Raw genomic sequence first — 22,842 nt, forward strand, 5'->3', positions numbered from 1 at the left:
CTCAGAGGATGTACCCACACTGCCCATCTGCCTTTGCATGTAATGTCAGAGCAAGTCCTTGTCCTTAAACCTCAAAAAGCAGGAGCCCTCTGGGTTTCCTACAGTCTTAGACTACAAGAATGGGGAAGAAAATATTTTCTGGCAAAAAAAGTCTAATCTGATACAGTGGATTTTGAAAGTGGATAAATTTTCACACCAGGATACAAGCTGAAAGTTTTTATCATGGAGCTTACAAAAATCTGGCTATTTTTTATTTAATTTCCTGTTTCCTTATTATACCCATCTACCTTTCCTGCTTTGTTTTCCATAGCAGGAGACCCCCATCTCTGTACAAGGCTGAACTTGGTAGGATGCTCTGGCAAGAAGTTCTGGCAGTTGCCTGGGGTGCTCACCTGCAAGTGTGTGTCACTGTGCTATTTACCAGGCACTGAGGGCTGACTGAACACCTGTTCTTCTTTTTTATTTTTTTTTTTCAGGAATGGGTCCTTAAGAAAAGAATTTTAAGATTCATCCTTAAGAAACAATTAATTTTCCCTAAGGAAAAAATGAAATGAGAAAAAATGAAAAATTTGAAAAATGAAATGGAAGTTCTTCTCTGAAGGTCTGATTCTGGAAAGAGGGAACAATTTCATGCTGAGAGATGACTGCACATGTCCTAGAACAGGTAAGCTTGTAAACTTATAAGCGTGGGGAGAGAGAGCACCTCAAGCTCACCCAAGCCTGGCTTTATGGTAACCAAGTTTGTGGGAATCCCTCATTACTTATCATTTCATATCTCCACAAAACAATTCCCTGGACTATATCAGGAGGAGGAGTTAATTTCTTTTTACCAAATTATGCTGCAATCACATTCTGCACCAGAAAATAATTTATTCCTCCGTTGCAATGCTAGAGAGGTTTTCTCACTTCTGCAGCACCAATTTCTCTTGCTGTTGGCACATACTGTAACAAAGAGAAGGAAATGGTTTCAAATGTGTCCATCCTGCCGACATGGATTATAATGAGAGTGGAAAGTGGGCCAACATTAGCTCTCCTAGTGTCAGTAGCATAAGCCTAAGTGCCAAGCCATTTCAATTAATTATGTGCTAATAGTCTCTGGGCTGAGGCAGCGTTCAGCATACTCTGTGTGTACCAGTTATACTCATCAGTTCTATTTTTTCCTTTCTGAATAAAAATTAGAAGTAATCCTTCAATTCTGTGGAAGCCTTCTGTTGCAATCCAAAAGTCAATGCAGCATTTAGGTTTCATATGTACATTACCATTCCCTTAGGCCGTTGTTAGATGGCATTTGTAGGAATGTTAAACACCATCAGTATCCTGTGCCCTGCTTTGGCACCGCAAAGTCACTTCAGAGCTGTTATGGGTAAGGTTTACAGCTACTGTGGGGCACCAGGCAGCAAAACCAGCACAAGCACAGTGGTAAATAGGACCCTAATAGCCAGAAAGTCATAAGAAAGATCTTTATTTTGTAAGATACATTTTCAACTTATGGGTTTTTGTTTGGTTTTGTTTGTTTGTTTGTTTTGTTTGTTTGTTTTAATGTCACCTCTTTCCCTAAGGGAATGGCTGTCTTGGTCTCTCAGGAATAGGCTGATTGACAGTCCCTTGTTGCAGTTAAAGGAGGGATGTCTTCTATGGACCTTTTTCACTGTGAAAACAAATGTTTTAGAAGAGCCCTGGACTGCTCTGGAGAACTCTTAGTATGATTAAATACCGAATTGGAAGGAAAGCAAAATCACATGGTCCTGTGACAAAGTCCCTGGAATTTTTGGTGGCTTCTCTGGTAGAAAACTGCTCTGGAGGAAGGAGCTGACGATTCAGGTTTGATTTGGAAGGATTTGGGAATTTGCCCTCTGGGTTATGTTTTAATTGTCATGCAACTGTAAACATTGCCTCCACCCAGAGAGGATGGCAAATATCAAAATCAGAATTAATTAAATGATTGCAAGTACTAATGAAGTTTCTATATAAGCAAAGACATTCGAAGCAATAGGCTTCAGAACCATGTCAAGTATTTATATCTATGAGATTGCAGCTTAAATATGAGACACACTCTTCTCCTACCTCACCAAAGCACAGATATTGTAAGACTAAAATATCTCTTCTGTCCAGGCAGGAGTGCACTGTAACACTCAGTATATAGAAAGATAGTAAATGTACAATAATGATGGTTATTTTGACTATTCTCTCACTCAATTAGTATTTATTTTGAAAAGATAGTGTTCTGTGCAGGTGCTCTGAGGTAACATGTGCTATTACCCCGAGGTGAGATTATATTTGTAGATTTTCATGCAAGATGATATACATGCAGCCCAAGAATAAAGTCAAGCTTTTTTCTTTTAGTGGGCCTGCCTTTATCTGTGAAGAACACTAAAAGGACTCTGGTCAAAAATCTGTGTTCCTGATCCTCATCTTTGTTCCCTGTAAAATAAAGTCTCTTTGATTTTAACTCACACACCCACCTCAAAGGCCTCATTTAGGGTACACAACCCCCCAACACATTTTCTCATCACTGCCCCATTTATTGATGGAGAGCTGTAATTTCAGTTAAGGCTGCTTTGCTGCTTGAAATGAAGATGAGTAGAGCAGGAGGACGACTGTGGAAGGTTCTAGTAGTAAATATCCAGAGACTACTATCCCTGTCAGAAGGGATGGATGTTTCAACAGCTAGTCAGCCAATTTCACGCTAAAATTAAAGTTGTCAGTCATCAGGTGGCCTGCTTGGTAGATAAGTGATATTACAGTTTCACATACCCAACCTTTTTCTATTGGTCAGAGTTTGATGCAGAATCCTTGCTGGCATGCCATTGACACATAAAATGTAGCAATTATTGCTAGCATTTTTATTCTCAAGGTTTTTTGGCACATTGAGTTCAGATTCCCATTTGCTTGGTTTAATACATGTAAACAATCCAATTTTTCATCAGTTCTGCTCAAGAGCTCATCAGTGACTGCATATGGGTGTAATCAACTAAGCATCGTTTACTAAACCCAAAGCTTAGTTCTTCATTTCCATCAGTTCTCGCTTCTTTTTAAATTTCCTAGTACAGCTCCACATTTTTAAATAGTGTTATTCAGGATTCTCTTTTGTTTGTTTGTTTTACTCTTACTGATATCATTTCCGTGATTCTTTTCTTTTTACTGCTTGAAGTGTAATTCTACTCTCCCCATGTAATTTCCTTGCAAAGCCAGATGGACAGAAATGGTTCCATGCCACGCTGAAACCCTCCATCTTATTTATACAAGATAAATCTTGCTGCTAAACGATTCTGAAGAATGTGTTCATTATATAATATCTACTGAATTTGTCATTCAACTCATTCTTCTTTCATCTTTCATCATTCTGCTGCTCTTCTCTACACACATGTACTGGAAAAGGGGAAAAAAATAAAAGCTGTAGAGAAGACGGTGACAGGAATCTTGTGAGATGGATGAATTTGTCTACCTCTGTTTTGCCCCAGTGGTGACAAGCAGATTTATTTTCTTTCTGGTCACCCTTTTTTCCTCTTCTCCCTGAAGGATACAGAGATCCCTTGGGTTAAGCAGGAAAGCTGCTGGTGCCAGTGCTGGAGAGCAGAGCACAGCACCTGCTGCTCTGTGTCAGGACTCCCAACTGACTTGCTGTGCTCAGGATTTCATGTGCCTAAATACTCCTGATGTGCACCTCTGAAAACACACGCATGGAAAAAACACATTTATTTCATTAGGAGAGTACACCAGAGGTTTTGGGAAGAGGTATTTGTAGCAAGTTATCTGTGGTACATATCTGATATCTTTATTCAAGTGCAGCTCTTCAAAGCAGTCCTTCAAAGGGCAGAAATTCCCATTGTGGTGCTCAAAGACGAGGCTTCAAGGCAGAGGGAGTAAAAACCCTCCCACTGCAGTCAGACATCTCAGCAGACATCAGCATTTCTCCCTCCTTCTTGCTTGCCTATTGCTGCCCTGTTATGCTAATTATACTTCTGAAGACAGACTGTACTCCTCACTTAGTACAGTGGCAAAAAGCCATTAGTACAAAGACAGTGGCTCTTTTTTTTACCCTTTTGCCTCCACTGTCTGTCAAAGCTTTTTAGCTCAACTTGTTGTATTCTTTGGGCCATCACCAATCTCAAAGACCAAGAGAAGGACGACCTGGGCTGTGCAGCACTAACAAAGGATCAATCTTTCTGCTCATGCTTTCACCCCAGCCCACATGCCCAGGAGCAAGGTTGTGCACCAGAGCCTGTGCCCGGGCAGGAGAAGTTGTGAGGGGAAATTTCCAAGAATTTTACTCTCTCCTACAGATATTTTCACACACGCCTGGGTCAGCACTGTCCTTAATTGAAATCATCCTGCCCTCAGAGTGCTAATCCCAACCTTCGTGGGAGTTCCTTCCCTCCCTGTGCTTTCTGCTTGCATGTTTGCAGCTGACTGTCACTGTTATGGGAAGTGGCATGCTGTCTTCCAGTTTTTTCTATCTCTTTCAACTGAAATATTAAAGCTTTTCCCAACAGGCTTTTCTATTTCTCCCATTTTCTGCAAAAATGCTGTATAAAATGCTGGGATCTCTCTAATCTGGACCCAAGTGCTTTGTGATGAGTATTAAGAGATATCTTACAAATTACAAATTATCAGTTCTATTCCAGTGGTAAAGACTTCTGCAGTTTCACTTTTTTTTCCCCCTTGCCTAAGACACTGCCTCCCCATTTTTACTAATCTTGATTTGAAAGTGCTTGAAATTCTGCTTTCAACAGCAGAAGATAAAAATGGAAAGAGAGAACGAACACCAGTTCGTGTTCTGTCCTGAAGGATCAGACTCCTCAGCTTCCCTTGATCATTGTTACTTTATTTGTTTCAACATAATATCTTGTTAAATCTAACTATTCACATGTTTTATTTTCTGGGCTATTGTGCAGGACTGCTGTTTCAAGGTTCACTTATAGTAGCAGTCAGGAAGTCATGTTCTGTCCACAACACTCAGAATTTCCAGTTCCCAAAGGTCATCTGTAGGAAAAGTCTGTGTGAGGAAGTACAAAAATGGTCTGGAAATGGTTATCTAAATCTGTGTAACTGGGTCATGGAGGCCACACAAGAATAGCCATCTCTGTTGGGTTTGAGATGGAGGAGGAAAGATGTGCTCCAGCTCATGAGTTTCCAGTAGGCAAGAGATGTGTTGTGTCCATTAGCAGAAGTACAAACTGAGCTTGTACTTTTCAAATTACTCATTTTCACCAGTCAGTCCTAAGGCCTTGATTTAGCAAATACAGCTGAAATCATTCTCTCCCAGCAGCCTCACCAGCCCAGTTACAACACAGCACTAACACATGCCTTCATTTGCTCCACAGTTAAAGAAAATATCCTGATTCCTTTGACTGCTTCTTAAAATAACTTCAAAGGGATTTTTACATGGTGAGTTTCTTATGGGGAAACACTACAACCAAACAGCAATGTGTTTTTAGAGTCTCATCTCTGAGAAGGAGCTGTGTTGCTGCATTATGATCATGGTAAAGCCTTTACTGTGATGTTCTAGAGGTCAGGTTGAAAACTCTGGTTTGACTCTTAAATCCCATGCCTATAAACCAATAACAAACCATTTTTGAGCAGTTTGTTATTGCAGTGATTTGTTACTTGATTGTACAGATAGTTAATACAAAGGGTTAATACATCTTGAATGCTGTATTAATGAAAAAATCATATAGTTTACAGAGCAATATGGTTGAAAATCCTTTTGCAGAAAGAAACTAATACAGCATTTATACTGTTGGATAAGCTGATCATGTACAAATGGTAATGTAAACATAGAAACCTACCATTCTGTTATGCTATTTCCTCTCCAATCATTATTTATGTACCTGTTGTCTCAGACTTCAGTTATTTGTTTAGTAACTATGTATTAGTAACTGTAGTGGTAAAGATACCTTTACCTTTATGTATTGTTAGGCTTGGATCCAGTACAGAGTAAAAATAGAGCTTTATCTATTCATACTGTTATTTTATCCATTCATACTGTCTTATATCACCTTACATCACTTATGCTAAGGCATAAACTTCCCCCCCTCCCATCTTTAACTATGGAAAAATGATAATAAGTCAGAAGAGCTAATGAACAGCACAGTGGAAAGTTCTTATGAGGAAACTATGGGAAAAAAATGTGACCTTAATAAAACAGAAGTTGTAATCCTTAAGCACCATGTAAATAGTTTGTTTTTACAACTGCTAAAAGGTTGAAGAACAGATTGAAGTCCCTAAGATGAAGCACTGCCATAAAGAAGCAAGTAAAAGACCCTCCCTAAAACACCCTAGAAACAGTGTCTCAGGAGTCACAGGAACAGGCAGGATAGTGCTTTGGTTGCTTCCACATATGGCTCTAAGTGTCTGCAAGCTGCAAGGCCAGTGTGAGGTGAGAACTGCTACAAGCAAAGGCTGTTAAAGTGCTCAGGACCAAAAGATGTTCTTGCAACAAGAACAATGGTTAAACAACACTGAAGAGTGTTAACACATTAATACACTGCGGGTTTCTTCTCTGAGTTTCAAACATGACAGTGTGAGGTGCATCCCACACAGGCACAGTAAATAACCCAGAGCAGTGGTGGCTCTGGGTGAGTCCAATCCAAGAGCTGAGTGAGCAGAACTGTGGCACTTCTGCTCTTATCAGGTGTCCATAAAAACATGACCCTTCCTGTCTGTAGGTTACCATTGTTTGTACCCAAGCATGTGAGAAGGAGAGAGGCTGTTTACTCAATGGAGCTAAAATCTGTGATTGCTGTTACTGTTTTGTTTGATGAAAATTACAGAGAATTGTTTCCCAAGGCTGTGTTAGAGCTGTGGTTTGATCACACTGATAGGTGGTGCTTTAACAGCCATTGGTATTAGCAATTATTCGTAGTTGCTGGGACTGTTTGCAAAACTTCTCTTGCCTCACACAATCTGTTCAGAAACAAGGCTGTTCTCAGCTAGGTCTCTTGACCTGAAAAGATCTCTAGTCTTTTTAAGCTTTTTAAGTAAAACTTCAGATGCATGAAACAAATATAAGCAAAAAGGGGCAGTGATTTATTTGTTGGGGTTTTTTTAAAAGATTAAATTCAAGTCAACCACCTTTTTACGTACAAAATGAAACATCTTGATAGATATGGACCAAGGTTTCTTTTGTTGTTTTTCAGATTTTTTTCTTATTTGCAAAAGTGAGTTGACATTATAAAATTGCCCCTTCACTTTGACAGAAAAACTGCCTCCTGCCCAAACCTGGCTGTTATCTCAATATGATGACAAGGTTTTTCTGTCATTCCATTCTTTGAGAAAAAAGTGTCAGCTCACTTCGACTCACCACTGAGTCAAAATACCCGTTTGCTTCAAAGGCAGCCTGCACAGAGCCCCAGACACACAGGCCATGAGCCAAGAACAGCGACCCCACCGTGCTCAGTCAAGATGTGATTTTACAACAGCAATGACATGCCCACATTAGTGGACAACAGATAATCACAGAACATTCTGGGTTAGAAAGGACCCACAAAGATCAACTCTTAAATGAAGGGCTCACACATGGATTGAACCCACAGTCTTGGTTTATTAGCACCAACTATAACAAGATCTGTGAACTATCCTCTGTCCCTGCCCAGAGGTTCCTGAGTATCTGAACTGTGGTCTGTCTAAGAGCTCTTCCCGTGCAATTTAAGAAATTATTTTTTTTATAAGCAAAAAAATATTCAACAAGAATTTTGGGTTCTGTTATTTTAATCAATTTGTTAAAAAAACCAACACCTCACAAACATTTGAACTGGCAGTTCTTCGTGATTCCAATTAAGAGCTCAAATAACTCAAGTGAATTCCCCCATTTATACCTTCTGACTCTTACTGACCCTTTGCAGAGGGTGGTGCTGGTGTAGTGCAGTGCTGCTTCACCTGGAAGCCCCCACCACCTCCATGTCCAACTGCTCCAGCTCTGCCCGACACCCAGTCCTCTCCCAGCACACACAGCCACACTCCTGCTGTTGGTGTGGTCAGTACCTTGTGTGTGGTGATACAAGGGGAACACAACTTCACTGACCTGTGACTGTGTTTCCCAGATCTCCATCTCTCACCAGCACTGCCCGTTTTCCCTTCCGAGGAATTGGATCAAATAACAGTTCAATTGTCCTGCACTGAATTGAGTGCTGGCAGTTTAATTAACTCTCAACTTGAAGCCTCTGCTGAAGGTGCTTGGGAGTAGACAGTGGGAATAACCCAAATGATGGCAGAGTTTTTCCTAACGGGGCTGAGGTGTTCTCCAGAAGGGAGTGGTGTACAGAGAATGTCTCTGCAACTCACTCAGCCTGTAACCAGCTGTGCAACCCAGAGCACAGAGAGAAGGGGTATCAGCTGGAAAAGGTTACACATGTTGTGTTGGACCTGGTACAAATTACTTTAGAGGGAAAATTCCTCATACAATAGATGAGTTTAGGCTGGAACACGACATAAACCTTATTTTTCAGTGTTTTTAGTGAAATTTGACAGCAGAAACCCTGTGCTAGCCTGTTCAATCATGTCAGATATAATCTTTAAGGATTTTAAAGGAAAGATTCCTAGAGGCATTTCCTGGATAACAACAAATCTCTCAAATGGGCTTGTACCTGCAGAAGAGGAATCGACTAAAACCACCAAATTCATGGTTGCTTACTTATTGACCACAGCCTATGGCCTGCTTCAGCTCCTGCTTTAGCCTGGGGAGGTGGAACTGAAGGTGTGAACTTAATTTCTCTGATAATTCTGTGATTGTCTCAGGCTTTTCATAGCTGATTCACTAAAGGCAGTGCGATGATGAGGGTGACTGAGTACTGGCATGGATTGCCCAGAGAGGTTGTGGACTCTCCATCCTTGGAAATGTTCAAAAACCACCTGGACAGAGTCCTGGGCCATTTGACTAGAGGTGAATTCTTGAGCAGGAGGGATGGACCGATGACCTCCACAGGTCCCTTCCAACCTCAACCACTCTGTGGACTGCTCACTTCTGTGCTAGTGAGCTGTTCTGTTCAGTCCCCATTTGCTGAAGTGGATCTGCTTTTAGGTGGGAAGTCTAGGAAGTAAGTGACTATCATGCTGGCAGGTGGATGGCTTTTGAAAGTACAGATAAATGTTGCTCCAATGGAACAGAGAAGTCTCATTCTACTTTTACCTCTCTTCTTTCTCCCCATAAGGAATCAGTGTGGTTTATTCAGCCAACTGGTCACCTCTGTGGATGTAGAAGAGGGTGAATTCTTCGTAATTTTTATTTTGCATCTTTTCTTTCCTCTGGCCACCTAAAATTCTACCGAGCAGAAGACAGCTTCCCTGGAAATAAGTCATCATAACAAACCTTTCTGTGAACAGTTTTTGGGCTGCAGTGTATGGTATGCAGATAATTTACAGCATTTGCTGCTCAAGATTATAACAGATGTTAAGTTGGGCCTTTCAGTCGTGGGCAATACTATGATGCCCTTACTGGAGAGACAGTAAATAAATCAGATGTTTACCATAATGAGTCAAACATTATGACTTTTAAAAACTTTGTTTTCTGAAAGTATTTGCTCTTTGCTTGAAACATATTGTTCATCCTGACACATTTCCTAAGAAGTCTGCAAAAAAACCCAAAGACAAAACAGATACAAAGGAGGAAACATATGTTTTAAAATGGGAGACTCGTTCTTCTGAAAACATTTGTATGTTTGTCTGAGTCTCCAGATATGAGCAATTTTTTCATTTTATTGAGGCAGACTTGCAGCCCAACTAGATTTGACATGAATGAGTAAGAAAGACCCTCCAAAATCTGGCGCTACAGGAGAAACAACATGTTGCTGTATCCAAAACATCCAGAGGGGAATTATGCGAAGAGATTAGTCATCACTGGAGCAAAGTCTTAATTTCAAGCTCCCGGGGCTGATTTGTGCTAGGCCACAGCACCAACTTCTCTTCCTGTGAGTGTTCCCTGCACAATAGGAAAGGGCTTCTGCCTCCCTGCAACTAATGTTGGATGAGACTTGAATCCGATCCAACCCTTGACAAACGTGTCCATCTGTGAATTGCAACAGCACAGAGCTGATCTGAGGGTGGTCCTGAAATACCAGCCCAGGCTGGTGACCAGAAAGACATGGAGCCCTGACTCAAGAACTGAGCTATACGCTGACCTGTCAGCTGTGACTTTAGTTGGCCACGCTCATAACAACATCTACTTTACTGGATGGGAGTAAGCTAAACACAGTCTGAATTTCTGCATAAACTGAGATGATTCAGGATTGCTCTGTCACAAACCTACTGTGAACTTTCAGATATTGACTGACAGCACCCTTTTCTGGAACACAATAAAAGCTGTAATTATTAAACAGCTTGGGGTTGCAGAGAAAAGTCTAAAAACGTGAGGCAGGGGTATATGGATGGCTGAGAAATTGAGAAATAATAAGAAAAAAAATCAAATTAAAGGAACCACAGGCTATGTTAGTTTTAAAAAATTCATGACTTTGAAAGAAATTTAGGGACGGTCAAATTCTTGAAGCAGAATTTACTGACTCTGCTAATTTGTCTTTCTGGCAGTTGGTGTTGACGACAGGCTCATAAAGTTGTAGATAATTTTAGAAAAATAAACAAAGAATAATTTAGTATGTTCTGTAGCTTCTATTGATTATTTCTGGGCTTGAAAACAAGCTATAAAGGAGTTAATGCAATTGCTACAGAGGCGACTCCACTGTCTGTGCTCTGTGCTGCTGGAACCACACCACCGTCCCTTGATGGGACTGAGCTGACTCATGCTTTATCTGGAAAAGGAGAGTTTCCCATCTGTATTGCCTCTCACTTCAGCTTAACTTCCATAAGCTGCTCAGGGAATTCCCTTCTGCCTCATGATCCTGGTGGATGGCACTTTTTGGGTGTTGTGTTTTTTTCTCTCCCTACTCTGACCGACCCAGGGAGCAGCCCAGGATCTACAAGCATGGATGGCATGAGGGCACCTGTGGGCACTCAGCCACACATAGGGAAGGGCAAAGCAAAATGAAGGGATGTTCAACAGCCTGGGCCATGCAAGCACTGGAAAAGAGAATTCATGGAGGAGGGGGAAAGGAAAAAAAAAGTGGGTCTCCAAATCCCCCTCAGCAGGCTGGAAGGCATTTCCTGTGGGCACAGACATGCTGCTCCCTTGGGAAAGGTTGTGCTCCATGGAGAAAAGAGCTTGTTCCTACATGCTGGGAGGGGGGCACACTGGGGCAAGAATGGCTGCAGAGAGAGAAGAGAAATATAGTCAAATATAGAAAAACAAAACTGAGAAAGGAAACTCAAAGAGGGAGAAACAAAGGCAGTGCTGTCAGGAGCCAACGATCCAAAGACATCGATCTTATCTGTGCAAGCAGGAGGGGATCTGATAACACACAAGGTGGTTGTTGTCTTTGCACTCTGTCCCGTGTCCTCTAACAGGTATATGTGAAACCTGCAACTCCACAGCTGGTGTTTGGGGCTGTCAGCCCAAGGAGCTTTCACTTCCCATTCACTACTGCCTGAGTGAACTGCTGGGAAGCCACGGAGCACAAAGCAGTGCCACTCATGCTGCTGTCGCTCCTATTTTCTGCTCCATGAGCTACAGAGGAGCAAAGCAAAGAGGAGGACAGGGGAACCAGACTGCCTGGACACCTCATCACAGCTGAGATTTACCCTTCTCTAAGGCAGCCGATGGAAGAGGTTATGGCTGGGTTGCTCTGCATCAGTTCCATTTGGGTTTGTAGGATTCACTGGTTTGGGCTTGTTATTGAGTAGCAAAAAAAAAAAAAAAATAAATCTTTATTTTCTGCTGTGCTGTACAAGCATTTTTGATGAGAGGTGCAGGGCTGGCAGAGCCTAAAGAGTGAGAGCCTTCCTGAGCATATCCAGATGGGATCAGGCTGGCACATGACTTTCTCACCTGTGTTGTTGCAATGGGCCATTTTGCCTGGTGTGGGGGAAACAGCAGGAGATTTCTTTCCCCTGATTAAGTGAATAATTAGATCTATTTCAGTATTTAAAGAGATTGCTAAACACTATAATTTCAAGAAAGCCAGGAGAGCCAGCTTGGGGTGACGCCAAAAGTGGTGTGTAGCCCTAAGGGTGGGAGTGAGGAACCTGACTCCAGGCTGTACCAGGGACTTTCTCAGTCTTTTTAAAGGCAGTAAATTAGGCTCTTAAATGTTGTTCTGACTGCTCAGAGCTCAGGCCCAGCCTAAGGTCCTCCATTTGCATCTTGTTTCCCCAAAAACATCTTGTTTCTGAAACTGCCCTTTAGCACATCACTGTGTTCTGCCTGTGTTTGTCAGCCAGCCTGGAAGAGAGCAGAGCAGCTCCTGGTGGCTGTTCTGTGCAGGATCAGGACCTGAGATCTTCTAGAAATTGTTCTTTGTTTTCCACCTGCCAATTAGGAGTCCCAGCACCTTCCTGCTTCAGGGGTGTGCTGCAAACTGAGGGCTGGCATAGGTTGTGAAGATGCATAAGGTAAGAGAGATATACCAATGCATTTGGGTTTATTTGTTACAGACTGCTCTCTGTATTGTTGGACAATGAGCTAAGGCACAAAAAAAAAAAGCAATTATAATTTAAAAAAGTATTTCTGTGGAAATTAGAGTGCATCTCTTGGCTTTGTGCCCTTTTCTCTTGGCCCTACCCTTCTGAGGTTTTGTATGGCAGCACTGGGCCGCTGGTCCCACCTGTGAGATTGAGCCATGACTGTGCTTACAGACTTCCTGATGCAATTTGACCTACAGGGCTTGATTTTGAAGAGGTTTTATTGATTTGTCACTTAGGAGAGAAGTGATAAGCCATCCTTCTTGCTAGTGGAGATCCTTCTGTCTCTGTAGCCTCAGCACAGCATCCGCTGCAGCCACGTCTCCTGCAGAGAGGTGAAAGTTGAACGTCTTTTTGGAGCAGAGACTCAGGGTTTCCAGGCCAAATCTCTTAGTTCTTTTCAACAGCCAGTGAAATCAAAATGTGAGCTCCTTTGGTCTGGGATTTATTTTGTTACTTGTCTGCGACTCCAGGCACAGCAGGACCTCGATCTGCACTGGGGGACCTGACGCATCACCCAAATAACGGAGGGATGGTGGGGCTGCAAGGCCCACCCAGATGCCAGCAGAGTCATGTCTAAAGGTCAGTTCAACTGCATCTACACTGGTCCTTACTGTTGTTCCTTTTATGTGTCCTCAGAAACACCCTCCCCTGATGGCCCCCTCAGCCAGGGATACAACACCCAGTCCCAGGTGCAGGGAGCACTGATCAAACTCAGCGGCTTTTCTATATCAGCTCCAGCTTCATCAGAAGAGAAGTGTCTGATGAAAATGTCCTTATGATGTATTTGTGGTGTGTTGCCAAAGGGAAAAAAGCTTGAGTAAAAGCAAGGGATTGTTTTTTGGTTGTTTTTTTTTGGACAAAAACGTTTTGAGGCAAATTTGTGGAACAGTTTCACACAAGAAAGCTGGTCAAAACTTGGAAAAGAAAACAAAGTAATTTAGTCCTTCTTTTTTTTCCAGTCCAAAATACCCCATTTTTAAATGTGTCCATGATATTTTTTTTTTTTTTTTCTGGATCAAACAAACCAAAAGTGCTTCAGCTTAAGGCTGAGCAAGAAATCTTTGATTAGCCCCAAATGATGGTGTTTTGTTGTTCAGTATTTCATTTTCCTGAGGCCAGCAACACAATCATTTGGCATCAATAAAAAAAAAATGCTTTCAATTCTTTGTTCATTTGTGGTCTGATAGATCCTCCCTGCTTCCCTACCAGTTGGGTCTGTCCTGCTGTGGCAGAGCTCCACATTTTTAGGGTTTGTGCCTTCAAGGCTACAACTCCTCTAGAATTAGAGAAGCCAGCCTTTCCAAATGCCTGAGGCACTCCTTCCCTCTCCTGTCTGATTCCAACACCCAATTAGTTCTGACCATGGTTCCCTGTGCCCCCTCATCCAGCGTGGAGGAATCTCACCCCCAATACAACAAGAATATTTCAATTTCTATTGCTGCAGGGTGTAGTAACTTCAAAAAGAAAAAAAAAACCTTCTGAGAAGTAATTTATTCCATTGTTATTTGGAATAGTAGTTGTAAAAATAATAATGATGAAAACAAATATTAATAGCCAGACAGGGCCAGTGCTAGGGGCAGGCAAAACCACTGCAACTGCTGGGAGCAGAAAAACAGCTCTGACCCAGCTGTTTTCTGTCCTGGTTAGCAGATGCCTCCTTTGCCTGTGGAAAAGCCCTGGAAAGCACATGCTGCTACTTCAGAGAGAAAGAAAAAAGGCTGAGGGGCACCAGTGGCCAGAAGTAAGATCCCTCTCGCTCCTCTTACCTTAGGGAGGCCAGAAATTGTTGTGGCTACTTGGACATGAAGCCTTGAGCTGCTTCCCCTTATGCAGTGTTTTGCATCCAGGAGTTTCATAAACTCCCATGATAATTTCTAAATCTGAGAACAATAAAACAGAGCACACCTCAGGCTTACGTCTCAGAGCACTTTGCAAATATGTTGAGTTTTTTTAATAATTCCTGTCAGGTAAAGGAAGGGTTATTTGGCTGACCCAAATGAATCTGCCAGGCCGGTCAGTGGCAAAGCTGACTGCAACATTAGTCTTCATTTACAGAGCCATGAGACAATCCATAACTCAGTAGCAGTGTACATTTTCCCATCCTCCAGATAAGATACAGGGTAGTCCATCAAAGTATTTCTTTATTTGTACAGCAAACTGGAGGTATTACTTATTTTGGGGTGTTACTTACTTTTGGATGTTGTTTTCAGGGGGAGGGGGAGTGGCCAAGGGGAAGAATTCACTTATAATGCATCATCCAAATACTAATATTATCAGAGCAGAGGTAACTGGTCAACACTCAACTACCTCAGTGTGCAACCTAAAGCAGGAGTAAAGACCATTGTTGTGTTACGTGGTGGGGCAGAAGGGGAAGGGAGTTGTGCAATTAAGTGCAGCGTGTGATGTATAAGGGGTTTTTCTTTTTTCTCCTTCCCGTCCAACACAACAAAATCTCAAGAGATGTCAGACATGGGCAGGGCAAACAGCTGATCTCTATTTGCATTTCGGACGTGCCTCTCAGTGGGTGGGTTTTCCAAAATGTGTCTATAATTGCAAAGGAACACAAGTGCAGAAAGCTCCTGGGAGCTCAGCTAAACCACTTCCCTCAGCTGGGTTGACTTAACAAGATCAAATACATGTGAACAGGATGAGAAGTCACAGGTTTAAACTGCTGCTCAGGAAATTCAGGTTAAACATTAGGAAAAACTTTCCAACAGTGAGAACAGTTGAATATTAATAGAAATTGCCGTGGGAGGTTGTGTACCTAGTGCCACTGGAGGCTGCTAAGAACAGGTTAGAAAAACATCTGTCAGGAATGATGTAGGCAGAGTTGGTCCTCATTTGGGGAGGAAGTATGAATTAATTGTCCCCCCAAGTTCCCTTTCAGCCCAATTTCCTCTGCTTCTGCAAAGTTGCATAGTAGTGGTTGACAGATAAATTATAATATTACAATTTATTTTCCTTTTCTAAAGTATATATTTTGCGTTCTCTCTCCAGTGTAGTATGAATACAGGTTTCAGTCAGGAAAGGTCCATAAGCAAATAAATCTCAGAATTATTAAACTGGCAAGCAAGACCAACAATATTTTTTTTTTAAGGGAATGACTTTTCAGCAGGGAAAAAATAAAACCTCAAAGAAGGTGTATCAACCTGGGGATAATCACTGTTATATTAAGAAAATAAATCTAGAGTGTATCAAAAGTTCATATCTTTGGGGAGAAAAGAGAGAGAAAGAAGAGAAAGAAAAGCACAGATATCATTAGAACAAAACCCTAGAAGAGGAAAAAGTCCTAAACAAATTAAATTATACATCTAACAAGCACAAACAGACATCTACTTTCAAAAGAAATTTAACCCAATTCTTCAAAGAAACAAAACCCAGCAGTAATTAGTAAGCGCTTTTATCTCTTCTGGATTAGAGTATCCAATAAAGCTGAATTCCTAGAGGTGATGTTCCTCCTCCCCAAAATATGAATCATTAGAAGATGTTGTGCAAGGCTTTTGCTGCTTCAGCCCAATAGGACGCCACTGAAGTTGGGTGGCTTGGGCTGTGCTTATTCTGCATATCAAAAAATCAGTTGTGGCCAGACCCCGAATGCAAAGATGAGAAAAAGAAACTTGGGGAAACTGGGACTCCTCCTTTGATGTTCTGTAAGTTATGAATCAGGCCTTAAAATCCTGCTGATCTCCAGGGTTTTGACACAATACTAAAGTTTTGTAACTTCTTCAGGAGAGTGAAGTGGGACTGTAATGTAGCAAGGAAATATGGTAAGAAATAAAAGTCCTGTTTCTTTGCTTGGGTGCACGTGCCCTGGCCACAGAAAGTGAAACCAGTTCCTTGTTTATAAACTGGACATCGTGCTAAGGCCAAGACAGGTAAAACTGTGTGGCAGCAGAGTGCAGACCTGTATTTCAGATCACTTGAAAATGCAAGTTCAGAACTCTCAGCCAGAGGAGGATGCAGATCCCTGCCATAACCCCAAGGCCTTGGGAAAGCTCTTATTTACTTCTCGTGGAAATTTCATGCCAGGACTAAGTGACTTCTGCTCACCAATCAGTGGCTCTTTTTTTGACATGAATAAATACGCCATAAAACCCTGAGAGAAAACTTGTCGCGTCTCACCCATGTGTGCTCACACAACAAGTATTTCAATGTGTATTTGACTTTTCTTTACGCATTTGAAGTTTCCAGAGCATTCCCTGATCCTGTAAGTGAAATGGGATGCTGATAGTCCAGGAGGGATTTGCCCCCAGGTGTGACCGTGGTTTTGCTGTGAAGTGATGGGCAGTGAGGGTGGGAAAACCCAGCTCAGGCAAAGCTTGTGCTGTCTGCTGTCCTTCCAAAAAGGAACAGAAAAATGAATCATCACAGAAATATAGGTCGGGGTAGAAAAATACAACTCAGGAATGTTTTCAAACTGCTTTGGAAAAAATGAAGGTCAATTTCTGTGCTGCTGCCTTTTGACTTTTCAGCCAAGAAACATAGTCCTGGTAGCCCAAAATCTGCACGCTGAGCTGAGCGCATGATAAGCACCCAGATAAAGAGTGGCAGAGTTTGCCTGATATTTTCTCCAGACAGTTCCTTCAGCCTGAACATGCTCATCACTCTTCTATGGATTTAGACATTTCCCAGTGGGTAGCTTCTTTTCCTTTTGTTCCCATGCTTCAAGAGACAAAGTTAATCTGTCTCAGCAGAGGTGCCCAGGCCCTGGGCTGTCAGCAGGGTTCATATCAGTGCCATTAATCATCTGGTAGTTGCTGTTCTTTTATTTCCTTTTGCTAACTTGTGTTCCCAGCTGTCCTCCCCTGCTTTGAGGCAGAGATCTCTCTGACTGACCTGTATGGGCAGGAGTAAGAGGCAGTTCAGGCTGTGCATGGGAAGGGAGACCTGCTGTGCCAGTCCTGTGGTGGCTTTAGCTGTGCCTGAGATGTGGGGCAGCTCCAGCCATCACCAGCTTCTCACCAGTGCATCAGTTCCTGCAGTCTCGGAGTCTCTGCAGCCCAGGACCCCCCCAGCAGTGGGATGCCATTTCAGAACTGAAAACTTGTCCCTTGCCCTAACTTCAGACATGTACCCTTTGCTGCTGTGCCTGTTGCAGCCTCCCTGCCACAAGCTGGGTAGCTCTCAGTTCCTGTAAAGTCAAAGAATTTCCAGCTTTTTAACTTGCATAAAGACATCACAGATAACTTAGGGTTTGGGGTTTTTTTTCCAGACACATATCTAAGAAAGAAGACATGTTTCTTTCATTCTCCACAGTTATCACACAGAAGGCATACCATTATTCTATGATCCTTACACAAATCTTTCTTTTTTTTCTGTATTTCTACTTCTAATATATTTTCCCTTATTATTGAGATAAATTCCTGAGATTAAATGAGCTGAGGTTATGTTAGATAAGCTTATTATTCTTATTAATACTGAGATAAGTTCCTGTCATTAATAACAGGTGTATTTAGTAGTAATATTGTCATTTACTGTTGTGTGTGCACAGTTCTTTCCAAACAGGTAAAAATTATTGCTTTTATTTTATTGCAACTACCTTTGGTCTGCCAGCACTGCTCCTTTCTCTCATTCTCTGCCTCTTTTCAGGAGGTTTGGCCACATCAAGCAGTGCCATAGGTGACAGCAACCTGAGGGAAGGTGGGATGTGGATGTCCTGATGACAACCTGAGCAGCAACACAGGAAGCAGAAGTAAAAACATAAAACTAATGCTCTCTATGTATAACAGGTAAGTCTCTAAAGGGAGGTAGAGGAGCCCATATACATAAAAATTATGTTCTTCATTGTCACAAAGTGGTGAGCCATCATCAGGGTTCATTCTGTGCCCTGGGTTCTCTATGGAGGCAGTCAGGACAACCACAGCACTTGGTCCTGCAATTACAGTGTCTGGTATGGAGTGGTTGTCTCAAGTGCCTGGGAAGTTTTAATTATTTATTTTTATTTCTACTTTATTTAAGCATTGTGGTATCTCTCTGATACATTTATCGATCAAAGTGGCACTACTTTTGCAACAAGAAAATCAGATCTCATTTAACTTTGTCTGAAAAGTAAAACTGGTAAATCAAAAATATGTGCAGAGTAAAGGCCATGAAGGTGAAGGCAGAGTGCTGAGGTTTGATGGTAGAATGTGTCTGTCTGTTGTAGCTACTTTAACTGTGCTTCCAAATTAAAAAGGAGAGAGCCTAAAAATAGATTGCTAAAAGCCTTTTCTTATTCCTAGGCCAACTCCAGAGAGGCAGGAATCTTACTCAGACTGAGCCAAAGGGAGTGCGACGTTTCTGAATTGTACCAGGAGCTTCCTTGTTCTGAGTCCAAAACTGATCTCAGAAGCTCAGACCAAGCTGGGCTAAGCCTTCCCAAGCCCAGTATTTCTGTGACCCAAGCTGAAGTCCTGGCGAGCAATCAGCTCCCTGAGCAGTGAGATGCAGAGCAGTCAGATCAGGTGGTGCCTCTCTTTGCCACATTCCCACGCTTGTTCTGTCATCTGCAGAAGGCAGCATTCCCACTATGCTGCAGCAGAGATAATGCTCAGTGGCTGCTGTTGCTGCTCTCCCCTAATTACCAGAAACATTGCTTTAAGAAGTTACAACTTCCTGGCATGATGTGAAAAACGAACCGTTTAAAGTTGAGTAATAGGTAATTGCAGGCTGGAGCATCTTTAATCACTTTCAATTTTAAGTACATTTTTGAAGAGCATGCCTCATTATTACCTGGCAGATCTTGATGGAGTTCTACATTTCTGGTAGCCTAGATCAGAAATGAAAAAAAGGAATTTTGCATACGGGGTGTAATGGTTGGCAATTACAGCACAGCTTAACTCCCTGCTCTGCTGTGGGCTTTCCTGTGACTGTGGAAAAGTCATGGAGACATTTGTGTGTGGAAGGACTATAGTGCTGCAGAGCCTACCATTTTAGATCACCTGAACTCCAGGTCCCGTGAAATCTGATCCATAAGGCATATAAATTTATTATAAGAAAAAGAGTGACCCGTGACAGGCTGTGTGTAGACACAGAATTTTGGATGTCAGCCAGCAGAAAAGGCTGTGCATCAGCTTCATGACTTCTCAGAGAAAGGTACTAAACTTCTGAGACCTCCAGCCAAGAGCCTACTAAGTCCAGTTCGTTTAGATCTGCACTTCTTACAGTACAAATCCTATCTATAAAATGAAGATAAATCTTCTCATGGAAATGCATTGATAGCAGGAGCTCAGCTCTAGCTTTCAAGCAGTATTTATGCACACATTTAATAGAAAAGGAGAAAAATGGACATATTCTTTTCAATTACTATCCACACAGCATGTTTTGGCTCTTCTCCCATCCACTGGCTGCTCTTCCTCACCCAGCACAATCATTGACCAGCATGTTTTCAGCCCAGGCAATATTTCTGCCTGATACTTTGAAAGCAAAGAAACGACACTACCTGGCTGGAGTGGAGAGGAGAAGAAGCCTGGCTCCAGACAAGGCAGATGCCAATGTCCTTCATTCCATTTTCCTGACAGTTATGTCTTGAGCAGCAGGACACACACAGTCCTGGGTGCTGCCCTCCAACTGGCCTAAAATAATTGTTATAATCCCCTGTTAACTGTGCTGCTATTCATCTGCAAATGCCCTAAATTTGTTACCAGCATGTTGATGGAAGCTGTTTTCCTCCCACTTTATATTCCCAAATACATTTTGCCACTGTATGCTCAAGACATTTCTTGCCAGCAAATGGAGTCCTCTTCCCACTCCTCTTGTGGCAGGGGAAGGACTGATCCTCTGCCCGTAGCAGTGCATGGGGATGTGCATCTGACCACCCATATCCTACGTGTCCAGGCATTATATACTGCAGTGACCTTTTGGGGAGCAAAGGGAGGGACAGCAGCCCAAGGATTGGACAAATTACATGTTTTTAAATAGAATTTATATGCTGGAGTAGGGAAGGAAAGTATTTAAAGGACTCCCTGCACCATCAGAAACCTGGCCACGTATATGACTGGCACTTGCACTGCTAATGAGAGCATTTCTATTATAATGAGCTCATTACTATTTTTATTGCTATTGTATTTTGCATGTTTCACAAATCGTGCAGGGAGCTGCTTTTTGTTTCCACTTTCTCTTTCTACCTTGGAAACTCTCAGGGCAATCCCAGTGGCTGCATAACACAGATGAATGAATTAACCCCCGTGGAGAGACCGAGCGGAGGTGGCTGCTCTTAACTGGTCATGGGGGGAGAGGGAGAGAAAGGAGAGGATTGGAGTCGTGGCTGGAAACTAATTCAGTAAGGAGTTGCCATGCTGTTCTGAAACCCAGTGACATTTTTATGAATGTATCTCCTATTCTGGATGTCTGCGCAAAATTAGTCTGCTCCTAAGAGGATACTTGGCATATAGATTATTCTCTTTGTCAACTGTTTCTTCCAAATATTGATTGGGATCAGACTTTGTTTCTCTGCCATTTTGCAGTATTTTGCTTTAATAAACTTTGGGTATGATAACACAAAGAAGTTTTGGCTTTGCAGCAGTGTTCAAGTTTCCAGTGTTGCTCAACTAGTCTGATTCACGTCCCTTGAGATCCTCTTTTCCTTTTCTGAGTTCCAAACATATGTGCAGTAGGACAGACCCCAGAGATAGCTTTTGCTGGCTGCCAGTGATCCCACTGGCTTGGTTTGCTTTGGCTTCAGCTCCTTACCATGACCAATTCCAGTTGGCTTCTCAGTAGCCACTTCCTCAGCTTTAACTCTCAGTGAGTAGCCAACACCCTGCAAATAATCCTCTGCTAACTTTCAGGCTACTTGGCTTCACCAGTGCAGCACGAGGTGCAACTCAGAGAGGGGACTAAAAGGGGCAATTCCACCACTACCCTGTGGAAGGTTCCAGAAACCTGTGGAGTGAAAATGAGTCATCTCTGCAAATCACCTGCTGGAAAATCATATTGCTGTATCATGTGGCTGCCACTAACAGGTGTAACCGTAGGAGATTCTGATGGAGCAGAGAAGACATTAGGATGCATAGTTATGGAGCTGGTTGAGACTTGCTCTGAACTCTTGCTAAATGCTGTAATTCCATGGATTTGACTTAGAGAGGACAGACTTATGGATTTGAATCACCTTGGATGTTATTGATTGTAGAACCAGCATGGTTTTAACCTCACCAGGCAGGTGAGAGGTATCCAGTATGGAAATGGCTATTTGCCAGACTGCATTCTTCACCTAAACAACACACCTGTGGCTTTGGCCAGGAGTGAGGAAGTCAACTGTGACCGGATCTGACTTCAGAAAAGGATTTTTCTGTGCATGAAGCCCCTAGACCCAGTATTTTCCTTGCCTATATAATTCAGACATATTCTGCAGCCATGTGTGCAGTCCAAGAATTGCCTAAGAAAATTAAATGCCACCAAAGAACACTAATGTAAAAAAAAAAAAAAAGGTGTGGGAGTACATCTGCTTGCTGTTGGAGCTACCAAGCTGCATTTTGAATTTCAGGTTTGTTATTTTGTTAGTTTGACGTTGTAGCTCTCTGACAAGCTCCTTCTGTCTCACTCATTTCCTCTGTGTCCTCTGGCTGCTGAGACATCATCACTCTTTCAAGCCCAGGGTTAGGGCTGGCCTGTTTTTAATACTCTGAAGACTTTGGTGGCATCTGGCAGTAGTACTGCCAGCTGTTGCAGAGAAGATAAAGAAGAAAGGAAGACATCAACATTAAAAAAAAATAATAAAACCAGGCGACTGGATGTGTTCAAAGTCTCAGTTTCACAAATTTATATTGAAGAAAAATTTGGATAAAGAACTTCTGTGCCTTTCAAATGAACCTTCTCCTACCTTGCTTGAATAGCTCACCAAGGGCAGAGGAGATAGAAATAATAAATACTTAGAGAGACAGAAAACATGCTGCACCTTCTTCAGGAATTCAGGAATTACTTAAGTGAAACTAAAGCCTGTTTTCCCCAGCATCTTAGAAATATCTCTGTTATTGTTCTTTTTTGAGCTTTTGCTGCACTGGTATTTTATGTTTAATAACATGTGGAGTGAAATAGGAGAATTAACAAGAATTTTGCTTCTGGCAAGATTATCTACAATATCTGCTTTTGGCTGGATGTAACAAGTGTCTTTTCTGCAGGTGTCTGTGGGTGCTTTGGGGTTTGAGACAAACTGCTGTGGGATTTGAGATCCTGCTGCAGAAACCAGCAGGAGTCAGCTGAGACTGTTTCCTTTCTTAGGAAAGGAGGGAAAGGAAAGAGAGAGAAGTAAACTGTCACCCTTTAAATTGATCCCATACAACCATGATCCCAAGGGAATTCCCTAAAACTAATGCAAATTGTCATCCATCAGTCTTTCCCCCATGGAGCTGCTACAGG

The 22,842-nt window shown here is 42.2% G+C and overlaps 1 long non-coding RNA gene across 1 annotated transcript in view; it reads left to right on the forward strand.

The window, feature by feature from the left end:
* Positions 1–533: 533 nt before the first annotated feature.
* The window catches only part of LOC113967883, a 52,825-nt gene continuing 30,516 nt past the window's right edge, over positions 534–22,842 (forward strand). The window contains exons 1-2 of the long non-coding RNA XR_003534304.1: positions 534–664; positions 18,097–18,236. This is a non-coding gene — a long non-coding RNA (uncharacterized LOC113967883). The remainder of the gene's footprint in view (positions 665–18,096; positions 18,237–22,842) is intronic.

The sequence above is a fragment of the Neopelma chrysocephalum genome, unplaced genomic scaffold (genome assembly GCF_003984885.1).
Source record: "Neopelma chrysocephalum unplaced genomic scaffold, ASM398488v2 Primary Assembly neopelma1_65, whole genome shotgun sequence".
NCBI lineage: Eukaryota > Metazoa > Chordata > Aves > Passeriformes > Pipridae > Neopelma > Neopelma chrysocephalum.